At 41.3% G+C, this 13,614-nt stretch overlaps 1 protein-coding gene across 6 annotated transcripts in view; it reads right to left on the minus strand.

Moving 5' to 3' along the window:
- REPS2 (RALBP1 associated Eps domain containing 2) overlaps positions 1-13,614 on the minus strand; it is a 227,911-nt gene that overhangs the window by 30,478 nt on the left and 183,819 nt on the right. The window lies entirely within an intron of this gene.

The following is a 13,614-nucleotide window of genomic DNA, read 5'->3' on the forward strand; positions in this document are numbered from 1 at the left end:
TACTACAAGGACTTCCAGGGGTAGTCTCCTATTTCGATGATGTCCTTATCAGCGCCACAGACGAAAAGCAACTAGCGGACCGGCTGAGGCTAGTGTTAGAGAAATTCAGAAATGCTGGCCTCCGGGTCCAACGGACAAAATGCATGATAGCAGTACCCTCAGCCGAGTTCCTAGGGTACCGGGTGGACGGAATGGGCATTCACCCCACCGAAAGCAAGATTAGGGCCATCAAAAATGCGCCAACCCCCAAGAACAAGTCGGAGCTACAAGCCTTTCTGGGTCTCCTTAACTTTTATGCCATCTTCCTGAGGCAATGGTAGCTGAACCCCTACACCGACTATTGGCTAAAAATGCACCCTGGGTTTGGGGAAAGACTGAGACTGCTGCTTTTGCCGTCGTGAAGAAACTTTTGTCTGCGGACAGTTTCCTCATCCAGTACAATGCAACACTTCCACTTGTACTAGTCTGCGACGCATCCCCCTTTGGAGTAGGAGCCGTCCTGAGCCACAGACTACCGAATGGACTAGAGGCGCCCATCGCTTACTATTCCCGCACCCTGTCCAGCGCTGAGTGGAACTACAGCCAGTTGGACAGAGAGGCCCTGGCAGCCGTCTCGGGAGTAAAGAAATTCCACGAATACCTGTTTGGGTGGAATTTTGAACTTGTCACAGACCACCAGCTGCTTTTGGGCCTCCTGGCTGGGGATCGGCCCACCCCTGCTGCTTTGTCTACATGAATGACTTGCTGGACTATCTTTTTAGCAGCATATTCCTACCGCCTTGTCCACCGACCGGGACTGAGTTTGGGGCATGCCGACGCCCTCAGCCGATGCCCACTACCGGACATCCTAGAAGACCCCACACCGGGGACACCAGTCCTACTTATTGAGCATTGGACTCAGGACCTCTCATTTCTGCCGAAATGGCGAGAGCGTCAGCTCGGGACACTGTTCTAAAGACGGTCATGAGTTGGGTCACGAGGGGGTGGCCGGGAAAGACTGAAGGCATGGAATTTAAATCGTTTGCATCTAAGAGGAATGAATTGTCTATGCAAGGGGGGTGTTTACTGTGGGGTGATTGTGTCATTGTTCCCTTATGCTTAAGGGAAAAGGTTTTGCGCATGTTACATGATGGGCACCCCGGGATTGTAAGGATGAAGGGGCTAGCTAGGAGTTATGTTTGGTGGTCACGAATGGACGATGACATCATGGAGTGGGTGGGGAAGTGTCAACCCTGCCAAGAGTCCTGGCCAGATCCCCCCACAGCACCACTCAGGGAATGGGAACGACCCCAGGGTCCCTGGTCTAGGATCCACATAGACTTCGCTGGCCCATTTCATGACCAAATATTCCTAGTGATCGTCGACGCCTATTCGAAATGGCTCGAGATCATCCTAATGCAGTTCACGACTTCCGAAGCTGTAATCAAGGTGCTTCGGAAACTCTTTGTCACCCACGGATTGCCCGATACACTTGTATTGGATAACGGGCCCCAATTCACCGCCACCCAGTTCGAGGGATACTTGGCAGAGCTGGGCATCAAACATGCACTCTCTGCACCTTTTCATCCAGCCAGTAACGGACTGGCTGAAAGATTTGTGAGAACGGCCAAAGAGGCACTCTCAAGGTTAGACGCTGGGGATTGGCAGGCCAGGGTAAGATAAGTTCCTGGCTGTCCAACATGCCACACCATGCATAGCGAAAGGGCATAGTCCGACCGAGCTCCTGATGGGCAGGAAGCTGCGGTGCATTCTTGACCGATTACATCCCAACTATTCCCCAGACAGATTCAAGGGGGTGGATAAGAAGTTGAGGGAATTCCAGATAGGGACACCAGTGTTCACCAGAAATTACGCGAAGGGGTCCCTATGGGTAGCTGGGTAGCTGGGACGATTTCGGATAACACAGGCCCCAAGTCATACACCGTAGACATGGGAGACGGGAGGATCTGGCGAAGGCACATTGATCAACTCTGGAGAAGATTGGCCACCGAACCAGAACCGCAACCCCAAAGTCCAAGCCTTAACTTCCAAACTCTTCCCACAACAGCTAGCTCAAGCCTGATGAGATCCGGGGACTTATCTAGGAACTTCGGTGTCCAGTGCCGCCCCAGCAAGACGCCTCTCCCAGCCGAGGAAAGCAACGCCCCCAAAGTAATCCAGGAGGTTCCATTGGCGGAGCTGGGAAAAACAAAAGGTCCCTCCGACCAGCTCGATGCCATGCCTCAGACTGAACTGCACAGGTCAACCAGGCGTAGGGAACGCCCTGGTCACCTGCGTGATTATGTATGCAAATGTACACCCTATGTGCCTTCTGGGAGGGGAGGGGTGTTATGTATATAGTTTTGGCGGGAGATTTAAACAACAATGAGTCACTTGTGATTGGTCAGTTCCCTGGCCGGCAAGGTATATAAAGGGAGCTGTGTTCCTGTAACCTTTACTGACATTCACACTACAATAAAGAGCTGTTGTCACGCACTACCTTGCTTCTGCCTCCTCAATCACCCAACTTAACAACACTCTCTCTAGGATTTAGCTTCAACTTGCTTCTTCCTATCCAGTTTCCTAAAGCATCTAAACGCTGGGGTAGGACTTTCATTATATGACTGAACCAAGGATAATTGTTTATTGATATTGTGACACCCACCCAACCATGTTTTGGTTATACATATGAAGTCCACTTATTGACAAGTAAATCATGAATGGATATGGTCTTACCCAACATGGAACCTTGTTTACCAGCAATAACCTAAAGCCAAAACTCTAGCAATCTCATGATCAGCAAGAACAAGAAGACCCCCACATATCAATCAGCATTAAATTGCAGGCCACACTTCCCTGGAGTGGTTGACCTACTATTTTCCCATAGTATCATTCCCTACCCATCTTCATGGAAATATGATGTACATGGCATTTATCTGCTGAATCTTTCCAATTCTCCCTGCCTCCCCCCCCCCAGTTTTTAATTTTATTTTACATATACATATCAATGCATGAACAGTGTGGCACCTGGGTGTCATACAGTCTAATACACATAAAACTAGTCAAATTAATCATAGTTATTACATTCAACCATCTTATATATTTCTAATAATACACATTTATATTAAGTTGTAGTTTATCATTATTTAATTATTCCATGTTTTAATATATTGCTCTGATGCCACTCAACATATTATTTGATCATACATAATACTGCTATTCAATTTCTAAGCTTCCTTCTTGTTATTGCTTTTATTTTATTATGTAAAAATATATACACTAATGTCCCCACAGAACATCTTCTCTGGGCCCTCTGGCGGAGGGTCTTCTCTGTGGCTGCCCCAGCTCTCTGGAACCAATTACCTCCTGAGGTCCGGACCGCCCCCACCCTATTGGCCTTCCGCAAAGCGGTGAAGACCTGGCTCTTCCGGCAGGCCTGGGGCCGTTGATCTCGTTATAATGATCTTGCGGCCACGAATTGGAGTGCATGTGTTTTAACGTTTTTAAAGTTTTTAATGTTTTTCTTTTTAACATTTTTAATGGGATTGTTCGCATTGTTTTATTCTTTGTTGTAAGCTGCCCAGAGTCCCTTGGGAGTTGGGCGGCATAGAAATGTGACAAAATAAATAAATAAATAAATAAATTCCCCCTTTCTCTTATTTCTATCTCTATTCTAACTTTTAGCCATGTCACCCTTTTATTAAAAGACGTTTTCCTTCTATCCAACATCTCTCGCCCACTTTGGTGCTTTGAATCCTGTTCATTTTTAACTTACCTCCCATATTTTACTCTTTACATCTATTTGTATTAAGATACAATCATTCACTATTTCATTATTCAATATTTTGATACACAATTCTAATACCAATCCCAACATTATTTAGACATACAAAATTATTCTAATCATATTCTTTACAAACATCAAATCTATATGATTCTGATAGTAATACACATGTTTATATTAAAGTATGTTCTTTCATTATTTAATTGCTCTGTTTCAATATATTATTCCAATGCCAATCACAAAATTATTAAAAAGTACTTAATAATACCATCATTCAATCTCTAATTTCCCCATTTTATTGTTACTTTTATTCCATTATATAAAGGTATGTACTGAATATACAAATGTTTCCCCTTTCTCTTATTTCTATCTAACTTCTAATCAAGCCACTGTTCTAAGAAAGAAGAGAAAGAAAGAGAAAAAAAGCAAATAAAAAAAAGATAAACCCTTTCCTTTCTATCCATTGTCTCTTGCCCACCAGTACTTTAGTTGCTATGCTTTTTTTTTTGCAAAAAGTTTTTTATTTTTTAAACAAAAACAACATAAAAACATCATCCTTCCAAAACAATCACAGTGTTTTGATCGGTTAAAATCATTTTGTGCTCTCAAAGAATTTTCACAGTCTCATTATATGACAAATGTTCTTTCCTCTAGCAGAAAACAAATATTTAAATATTTTATCCAAATTTCATTTCATATATAATATTTCATTCCCATGCTTTATTATCTACCCATTGATAAAATAACTCCCATATCAAATAATATTGTTTATCTTCCTGTTCTCTTATTTCAAGTGTCAATCTACTCATTTCAGCACAATCCAACATTTTCTTAATAATTTCTTCATCAGTAATTCGCTTCTCTCCTTTCCAGTTTTTTGCAAATACAATTCTAGCCGCTGTTAAAATATTCACAATTAAATATTGCAATTCTTTATTAAATGTCTCTGGTAAAATCCCTAATAAAAATATCTCTGGTTTAAGGTCAATATGTCTCTTTGTTATTTTTTCCAACCACGTGTGTATCTTAGTCCAAAATCTCTTTACGTCTATGCATGTCCACCACATGTGGTAATAAGATCCTGGGGTCTGATGACACTTCCAACACTTCTCCGATTTGTTCTTGAACATTCTGGCTATACTCGCCGGGGGTAAATGCCACCTGTAAAACATCTTATACAAATTCTCCTTATATGCTGTAGACAGTCATTTTGTAACTATATAACCATAATTTTTGCCATTTCTCTAAATCAATACCATAACCAAAATTTTTCCCCCATGCTATCATTGATTCTTTAACTTGTTCTTCTTCCAATTTTACCTCTAGCAAATATCCATATAACTTTTTAATTGTATGTTCATCAGAACTCATTAGTATCTTATCCAAAACAGTCGAGACATTATAAATACCTTCTTGTTTAAAATCTTCTCGATATCTAGAAAATATTTGCATGTAGGAAAACCAATCCATCTTAAATCCCTGGTCTTCCAGGTCTTGCTTTAATTTAAGTTCACCCTTTTCATCCAATAGTTCACTATATCTAACAATTTGTTCCCCTTTAAATATCACTGAATATGAAAAGGCTTCAATTGTAGATACCCAGACTGGAATCTTCAAATAGTGATATTTTTTAATCCTCTCCCAATTCAAAAACAGTGCTTCACATATCTGATGTCTTCTAAAATACCCATTTTTTAGTTCCTTTGTACCATAGAAAGGCGTGCCACCACATCAACAAATCTTGTCCCTCCAAATTCAATAGTCTAGTGTTTTTCAATGTTATCCATTTTTTAATCCACATTAAACTAGCTGCTTGATAGTATAGTTCAAAATTAGGTAGACCAAAACCACCTCTCATTTTAGCATCTTGTAACTGCTTAAGTTTTATTCTTGCCTTCTTTCCCTGCCAAATGCTTTTTTTTTTTTGACTTGCCTCCCCTATTTCTCTCTTGGATCTTTCTCTCTGTCTGCATCTACTTCTTGGTTATTCAATCTAATTATTTTTCCCATCTCTTGCACTGCCTAGCTTCCAAAGTATCTGCCCAAACCCCTATCTCCCATTCAGAAGTATCTTCCTGTATCTCCAGTTCTCTTTTCAACTCTCTTAAAATATTTTCCCCCTGGTTTAATTCATCAATCATTGTTATTTTTATTATTATCTCCTCCTTGCCTTCTTCTTTTGTTTGCTGGTTTTTCGGTTCTATCTTTTCCTCCATTCCTTCTGTTAGCTCCTCCCTTTTCTGAGCGTCTAGATCTTTACTCATCATCCCACATATAGCATTTTCCATTTTTTCCATAGTCTCTTTAAATCCTTTCTCCATGATGTCTTTTTTGCTTTGGAAAATTAATGCCATCTCCTTCAAAGTTCCACTCATTTCTTCCTTATGAAGCATCTTATTTTGTTTTAAAGAAATTCCACTTTTGTCCAGTCATCCAAGAATCGTTTATTCAGACCTAAAATTGCCCTTCAAGAATCATAGTTCTTTGTATTCCATAAGAAATCAATCAGTTCCGTTTAAATAGTCCCAGAAGTTATCAAAAGCCTCTTTACATCCCCTTTACAGGTTCAATCTTCTAGCATAACATTCAGGGGTCACTTTAATTAAATAACTTCCTTGTTCTCATGTTTGAGTCTCCAGTAGTTGTGGAGTAGTTAGACATAACCCAGTATATATTTTCACAATCCTTCATATAAGTATTTCCAGACTTGTATATTTTCCTTTCGTCATCAGGTGGCGCTCTCAACTTAAATTTCAGTTTTGCCACTAGTCAGTCTAATTTTTGTTATTTTGATCATAATTTTAATTGTAATTTAATTATAGAAGCAGAATAAGTTTTTTAAGTAAATAATTCCAGCGTTTTAAAATGCCTTCCCAATACCATGTCTTCCCAGTTTAAAAGTCCAATCTTCTGTATTTTAGAAATTTATTCTTTTTCTCTCTTTAGATCTTTTCCTTCTGGTCTGGTAGTTTTCTCAGAATGCTTAATCGCCGCTTTAACAAACAATTCTGAGCAATAAGTTCTAAATTGTTCCTTGGGGTTAGGTTTTAAGTAAAAAGGAATCCTCTCCCCCAGTTCCAGTCACTGTTCACCTACTTCGCTCCAGCACCAGTCTTAGTTGTTCCTCAGTTGTCCCAGCTTTGTGGCAGCCATCTTTCGGATGTCTCTTCTCCTCTCCGTGGCTGAGAGGGAAAAAGAACCCCGTGTCAGACAGGAGAGTTGTGACTCTCTGCGACCTCACAGGGCACCCCTCTTTGCTTCACCGCCCCTACAGGGCGGCTTTGGCTCCTTTCAGAGCCCACCAACCGGGAGATCTCGGCACGGGAGCGCAGAGACCCGCTCCTTGTGTCCAATCTTGCTGTGACGTCAACCGAAAGCTCTCCCTGCCTCTTTTCTATCATGACCAATAGACCCAGCCTGAATCAAATTACCCGTCTTCATTTTCTGACTTCTACTTAATGCAACTAACAGGGTCACAACCACTCAGATCTGTTTTAACCTCCTTAATCCATATATCTTTAATTCAACTACTTTTCACTCCCTTCATAAAAAAGCTACCCTCATAGAAAAGTGTAGGATATCCCTCATATCACTATCTTATTCTCATGAGGGCTAATACCAGCAGGAGCCCCTATTCCCTTATTTCAGAGGGCCTCCAGTCCAATCTGCCTCTTGTACTTTCTTTGTGAATAGACTGTATATAATTAATGACAATCTTCTCGACGATCCAAGGCTTTATACTTACTCAGAACAATCATGACTTCCCCTAGTGCTTTCAGGTCCACAAATCACTCTCACCTTAATTGGAAACCCAGGCCCAGCAGCTCTGATCTCAGTTCTCAGGATATAGATTTTGTGGAATTAATCTTTAAAAAGTTCTAGTTTGAAAAAATACTATTAAAACATTTATATAGCCACTTTTTTGTACCAAATGTAGGGCAGCTCATAACTTAGAGCTAATACCCTTATATGTACAATAACATTAAAACCAAAGTAATTAACCCCCCCAAAATACTAAAACCAAAACCCTAGCATAACAACTAAACTTAGCTCCCCCTATTCCAGCATTTGAGGGTGGGAGCAGATCTTTACTGATTTTCAGAAGGTTAAAAGGGTAAGATCCTGCCAAATTTCAGAGGAGAGGATTGATATGAATGCCCTGTGTTTATTACTTTTGAATTATTGCTGAATTTCTTTTCATATCCTTACAGCTTTAACAGTCTTTCAAAAGTATTTTTTAATTTCAAATACATGCATATTTTTAATATAAGAGAGCATGAAACCACTCTGCAGAAATTTCAATAACAATGATAATGGCTAATGGGCTAATGGTAATGACAATATTTACTTGAAGTCACTTTTCAGATGAGATGTTAAGAGAATTATAAAATGGAGGCATTCTCCAAAAATCATAATTCATAATTCATGGAGACAATACTGCCTTCGCTACCTTGAATCTTTATGAATATGTTAATTACATATTGCCTGGGCATGCAATTTCAGGTAAACATAAACTTTCTAAGCAGTGTTAGGCAGAAAAACAATTCAATTTTCTCAGGACTATATGGTGCAACAACCTTTTTTGGATGCAGTACCATATATTTGATTATCTAGTTATCCAGTTCTAGTAACAAACAAATCCTTAATGAGTAGTCGTTTGAAAAAGCAGTCAGAAAGAGCAAAGCATGAATTAAGTAATGTAAGAGTTATTCATATTTCTGTTCATTAGCTGAATATATTAACATATCTCCATTCAGTCACCCTGATTCCACCCTGATAAAAAGGATTACAGGGTTGTAAAAATAAAAAAACCCTGAAAATATTAACTTTAATATTTTACATTAGAGCAGTTTATGTACACCATTAGTTATATTCACATCTCTATATGGGTTGCTTAAGAATGGCACTGTGGTGTGCTGTAGTCTTAAAAAGACAATAGCACAGATCAGACTTTGTAATGAAGAAGAAAAATATTTCCAAAATTTCCTGAAACTAAATTCTACTTGTTACATTTTCTCAGCAACCTATAATTTCATGCTGGATCAGCCCTTCTGAAACAATATGGTTGATGAATAGACTTTAAGGCCAGCTAACTGAAATCTTATTACACTGATTTCCATTACATTTGTTGGTTTATTTCTAACAACATAATTACTATATAGAAATTGACCTATGTGAAATTACAGGTAGCCCTAAGACTTAACAACAATTCATTTAGTGATCATTCCAAGTTACAATGGCACTGAAAAGGGTGACTTATGACCATTTTTCACACTTACAACTATTGCAGCATCCCTATGGTCATGTGATTAAAATTCATAAATTAAACCATAAATTAAAATTGGCAGCTGACTCATATTTACAATGGTTGTAGTGTCCTGTAGTCACGTGATCACCTTGTGCAACCTTCTGACAAGCAAAGTCAATGGAAAAGACAGAATTACTTAACAACGGTGTTACTAATTTAACAACTGCAGTGATTCACTTAACAACTGTCGCAAGAGAGGTTGTAAAATTGGGCAAAACTCACTTCTATCTCCCTTAGCAACAGAAATTTTTGACTCAATTGTCATAAGTCAAGGACTACATGTACAGCGTATTATGTATAGCAGGTCTTATAAGATTCTATGTGAGCGCTGCCCAAATATATGGGGTTAGAGAGGAGGTCTAGAAGTGTTTATACTTTTGCCTACTACTGCTAGGATAATTCTCCTCACTGGAAAACCACAAAAACAAGAGACCCTCTGCCCAAAGCACAAAGAAAGGAAGTATATTTTAATTTGGTACTGAAAACCTTGATATTACATAATATTATGAATAAAAAGAAATGTTCTATCTTTCTGTTGGCCTAGATTTCCATCTGGCTTTCTAAATATAGTTATTCCTGTGAGGGTTTTAAAAATTATTGAAATTAATCAAGCTTTTGAACCAAGTTACATTATTCCCCACCCATCCTCCTGAAGTATATAATATACATTTTAGTAAGCCAGTCAGACAAAAGATGTGAAGAAATGCAAAACTGTTCAGTCCTTTTCTAGAATGCTCCATATAATATCATAGTGCTTCTCAATAACCTATGCATAATAACAATATTAAAATAATGCTGCTCAGCTATCTGGCCATGACAATATAATTAATAATTATAAATTAATTATAATTCTATGAAACCAGTTACAGGTAACCCATCAGTTTAGAAACCAGATACAATTAATCAAAGAAGCTAAAGAATATGCAATGCCAAAATCCTCCTTCTCTTTAAATCATTTCTATCATTCCCCTATTCTGGAAACTGATTTTTTTCACTTGTATTTGGTATGTTCTTTTCAGTCAAGAACCCCATTAAGTAATGTAACCCATATGTGTATAACAATTCCAGTTCTCTACAAAGCTGATTTATAAGCTCTAACTAGTATGTATAACATTTTGATAGCTTTAATACCTAGAGATATACAGGATGAGTGGATGGCTTTTAGCTTTGGCCAAAATACCAGTTATTGGTTAGTTTTTAAAAGTAAGTTATGCTTCACTCAATATTATTATTTTCTCCAGCTGCAGCAATAATGTTAATGACAGCATGATGTTGAGAAAATTAAATTTGTCCTTTAACAGACAAAATAAAAAAGCTTTACCTCAGTGTAGCTCAGTGTTTATTCAAATCCTTGTGAAACCTTTTAGGGACTTTACAAAGTTACACTGCATTCTCACGGGTGTACAGTAATCTCTCTCTATGGTTTGAGGAATGAACTATATCACGCAAAGCTTGATAGATTCAGAAACAATTTTAAAGATTTCTCTTTAAGATAAAGCTTTGTCTAGCTGGTCAAGAGTGCAAAAGAATAGGATAAGCATATTCTGTCTGGTTATTTAATTGGGTTTATACAGTATATCAATTCCAACGATATTTTTGAACTTCACGAATGCTAAAATCTGAAAAAAATTGTCCTTGACCACTAATATAGGTAGACCTTGACTTACAACATTTTGTTTAGTGACTATTCAAAGTTACAATGGCACTGAAAAAAAGTAACATCACCATTTTTCACACTTATGACCGTTGCAGTATTCTCATGGTCACATGATTTACATTTGGATGCTTGACAACTGACTCACACTTATGATGGTTGCAGTGTCCTGGAATCATGTGATTCCCCTTTTGTGACCTTCTGACAAGCAAAGTCAATGAGGAAACCAGATTCACTTAACAATTGTGTTACTAATTTAACAACTGCAGTGATTCACTTAAAAACTGTGGCAAGGAAAGTCATAAAATGGGACAAAACTCACTTAACACATTTCTCACTTAGCAACATAAATTCTGGGCTCAATTTCCAGGTAGCAGACCAATATGGCGACTCTATATTGAATGCCAAGGACGAAGGGGCAATGTCCGGCATTTTCGAGGGTGTTGGGGGGCCAGCTGACCATCTTACAACCCCCGCCCAACAAGCTGAAGCATAGCCGGCTCGATTGAGCCGTACATGGAGCTGGAAGAACACCCGGCCGCCGTGGAGATAGTTAGGGATGGCGCGGCGGGCCGTAAATGGCGGCGAACGTTGAAACCGAGGCCCAGCTGACTGTCATGAATCAAACGGCTGCGGGGCTGGAGCGGTTGAGGCAGCGGTCAGCGATGTTGCTGTGGCGGTGGCGGCGCAGGCAGCGCCGGCGGCGGTGCCTGGGCTGCCGAAAACTTGATTTGCTGCGTACTGGGCGCTGCGGGCGGCGGCGGCCATGGTTACGGAGGCAGAGCTGACTAAAATGACACTCGCAACGGCGATGATGACAGCATCATCAGCAGCAACACCGGGAGGCTAGGCTATGAGGATGCCCTCTCTAGACGATGGAGAGGGCTTTGCTGCAAGCAGTTACCCCCCCTCGATGTAATGGGGAGGGGGCCTGGACATTCCCCCCATTTTTGAAATACTAGGGGAGATATTTTCAACTTAATCACCTGAATGGCCCTATCTGAAAGAGCATGGTAGTGGTGGGGGCTGAGAACTGAAGTCATGATTTTTTTGATCTTCCCCTGACTGTTTCTCCCCCACCCTTACTAGACCTAGGCCTAGTTTGGCCATTCAGCGAAAAACTTGCAGCTGTTCGATCAACTTATAGTCTTTATTTTAAATATCTTTTCCTCCTTGACTATCCTAGTTATCCTGATTATTTGATTTCATCTCTTCCGCCTGGATGCTCCACCTTGCTTTTTTTCGACCTTATCTTCGGATTTTTGCTGGTATCAGAAAGGGAGGAAGCATAGACATCGAGAGTCTTGAACAATTTATTTGTAATATTTATACAAGTGGATGGGACGGACCATCTTCTCCTTTGTCTCTGTAACTCTGGACTGGTCACCGTGAGAGGGCGGTCATTGAGACTCTCATCCCCCTTTTTTGACTAACTTATTTTAATCACAAGACTTTCCCATCACTGTAAGAGGGAGATGGTATTCCGATATTCTATTATATTAGTTTCCTTGTACAATTATCTACTTTACCCTTTTTGTCTTAACCATCTGTTTTAAACCATCTTTAACACCTTAAGAAGAAAATGGCCTTTCATCGCCTCCAATTCTATCTCACCTCCGATGTATTCAATAACAGAGCTCCTAGCACTGCGACATTCCCCCCTCTCGCAAGTTTGACCCTCCCAGTTATCTAGGGCCGCCCTCGAGAACGGGTTTTGGAACCCCAAGAGGTGGTATGCTAAGAACCGGAAGCTTTGGGGTTTTTTAGATAGTTTTTCAAATTCTATTTTAAGGGGATCTGGGAGGAGGGTGGTTTCCAATGTAAATAATGAGGCTGGGGGGCCTCCCGGGAGGGGGGTGGGTTGTATGGGTTCAGGGATTAACCCGCGAGGAACGGGATCTAGTCCATCTGAAGAGCGCGGCGGAGGAGATGCAGAATCCGGGGCCAAGGAGAGGGTTAGAGCTTGTGCTGTTGATAGACATTACATCAGGACTGTAGGTGGGAGGGGCAGATATGGCGGGAGTAGGGGGCCACATCAAGTTGCGGGAGTGCGCGCTCGCTGTCTTCAAGCGGTGGCACGCTCCGGCCCCCAATGCTGTTCTTGTTCCCCAGGTGGCACAGACCCTCAGGCCCTGGGCCTTCGGCTGATGCTATGCAATGCCAGGTCCGTGGTAAATAAGCCCCCCTCATTTGTGATCTTGTTCAGGAGGGGGGAGCAGACCTGGTGGGTATTACGGAGACCTGGTTGGGCCAGGAGGGGGGACTCCCTCTCGTAGAGATGTGCCCACCCGGTTTCCAGGCATTTCATCAGCCAAGGTCACAGGGAAGGGGCGGGGGGGTGGCAGTTATCATTAAAGAGGGTCTTGGTCCGAGGGAGGCCACTGTTCCTCAGACGGCCAGATGTGAGTCCCTCCTTGTGAAGTGGGGTCATGGGGTGCAGATGGGCCTGCTGGTTACGTACCTGGCTCCCTGCCACGTGGCAGCGGCCTTGCCTGAACTACTCAAAGTTATAGCCGCGGTGGCGATTGATACCCCTAGGCTTATGGTCAGGGGTACTTCAACCTGCCATCCATCGGTGAAGCGTCTGAGGTGGCTCAGGAGTTCATGGCTTCCATGACGGCCATGGACCTGACCCAATTAGTTCATGGCCCTACTCACACAGGGGGAAACACGCTGGACCTGGTTTTTGTCTCTGGTCAGTGGCTGAGTGGTCTCGAGATAGGGGATATAGCGATCGAGCCCTTGTCATGGTCAGATCACTCCCTCCTTCGCTTTGACCTTCGAACCGTCACACCCCGCCGCAGGGAGGCGGAACCGATGAGGTGGTTCCGCCCCAGGCGCCTGATGGACCCGGATAGGTTCCAGACGGAGCTTGGGCCATTTCCTGAG

This window comes from Pantherophis guttatus, chromosome 5 (genome assembly GCF_059756535.1).
Source record: "Pantherophis guttatus breed Tessera chromosome 5, ASM5975653v1, whole genome shotgun sequence".
Lineage (NCBI taxonomy): Eukaryota > Metazoa > Chordata > Lepidosauria > Squamata > Colubridae > Pantherophis > Pantherophis guttatus.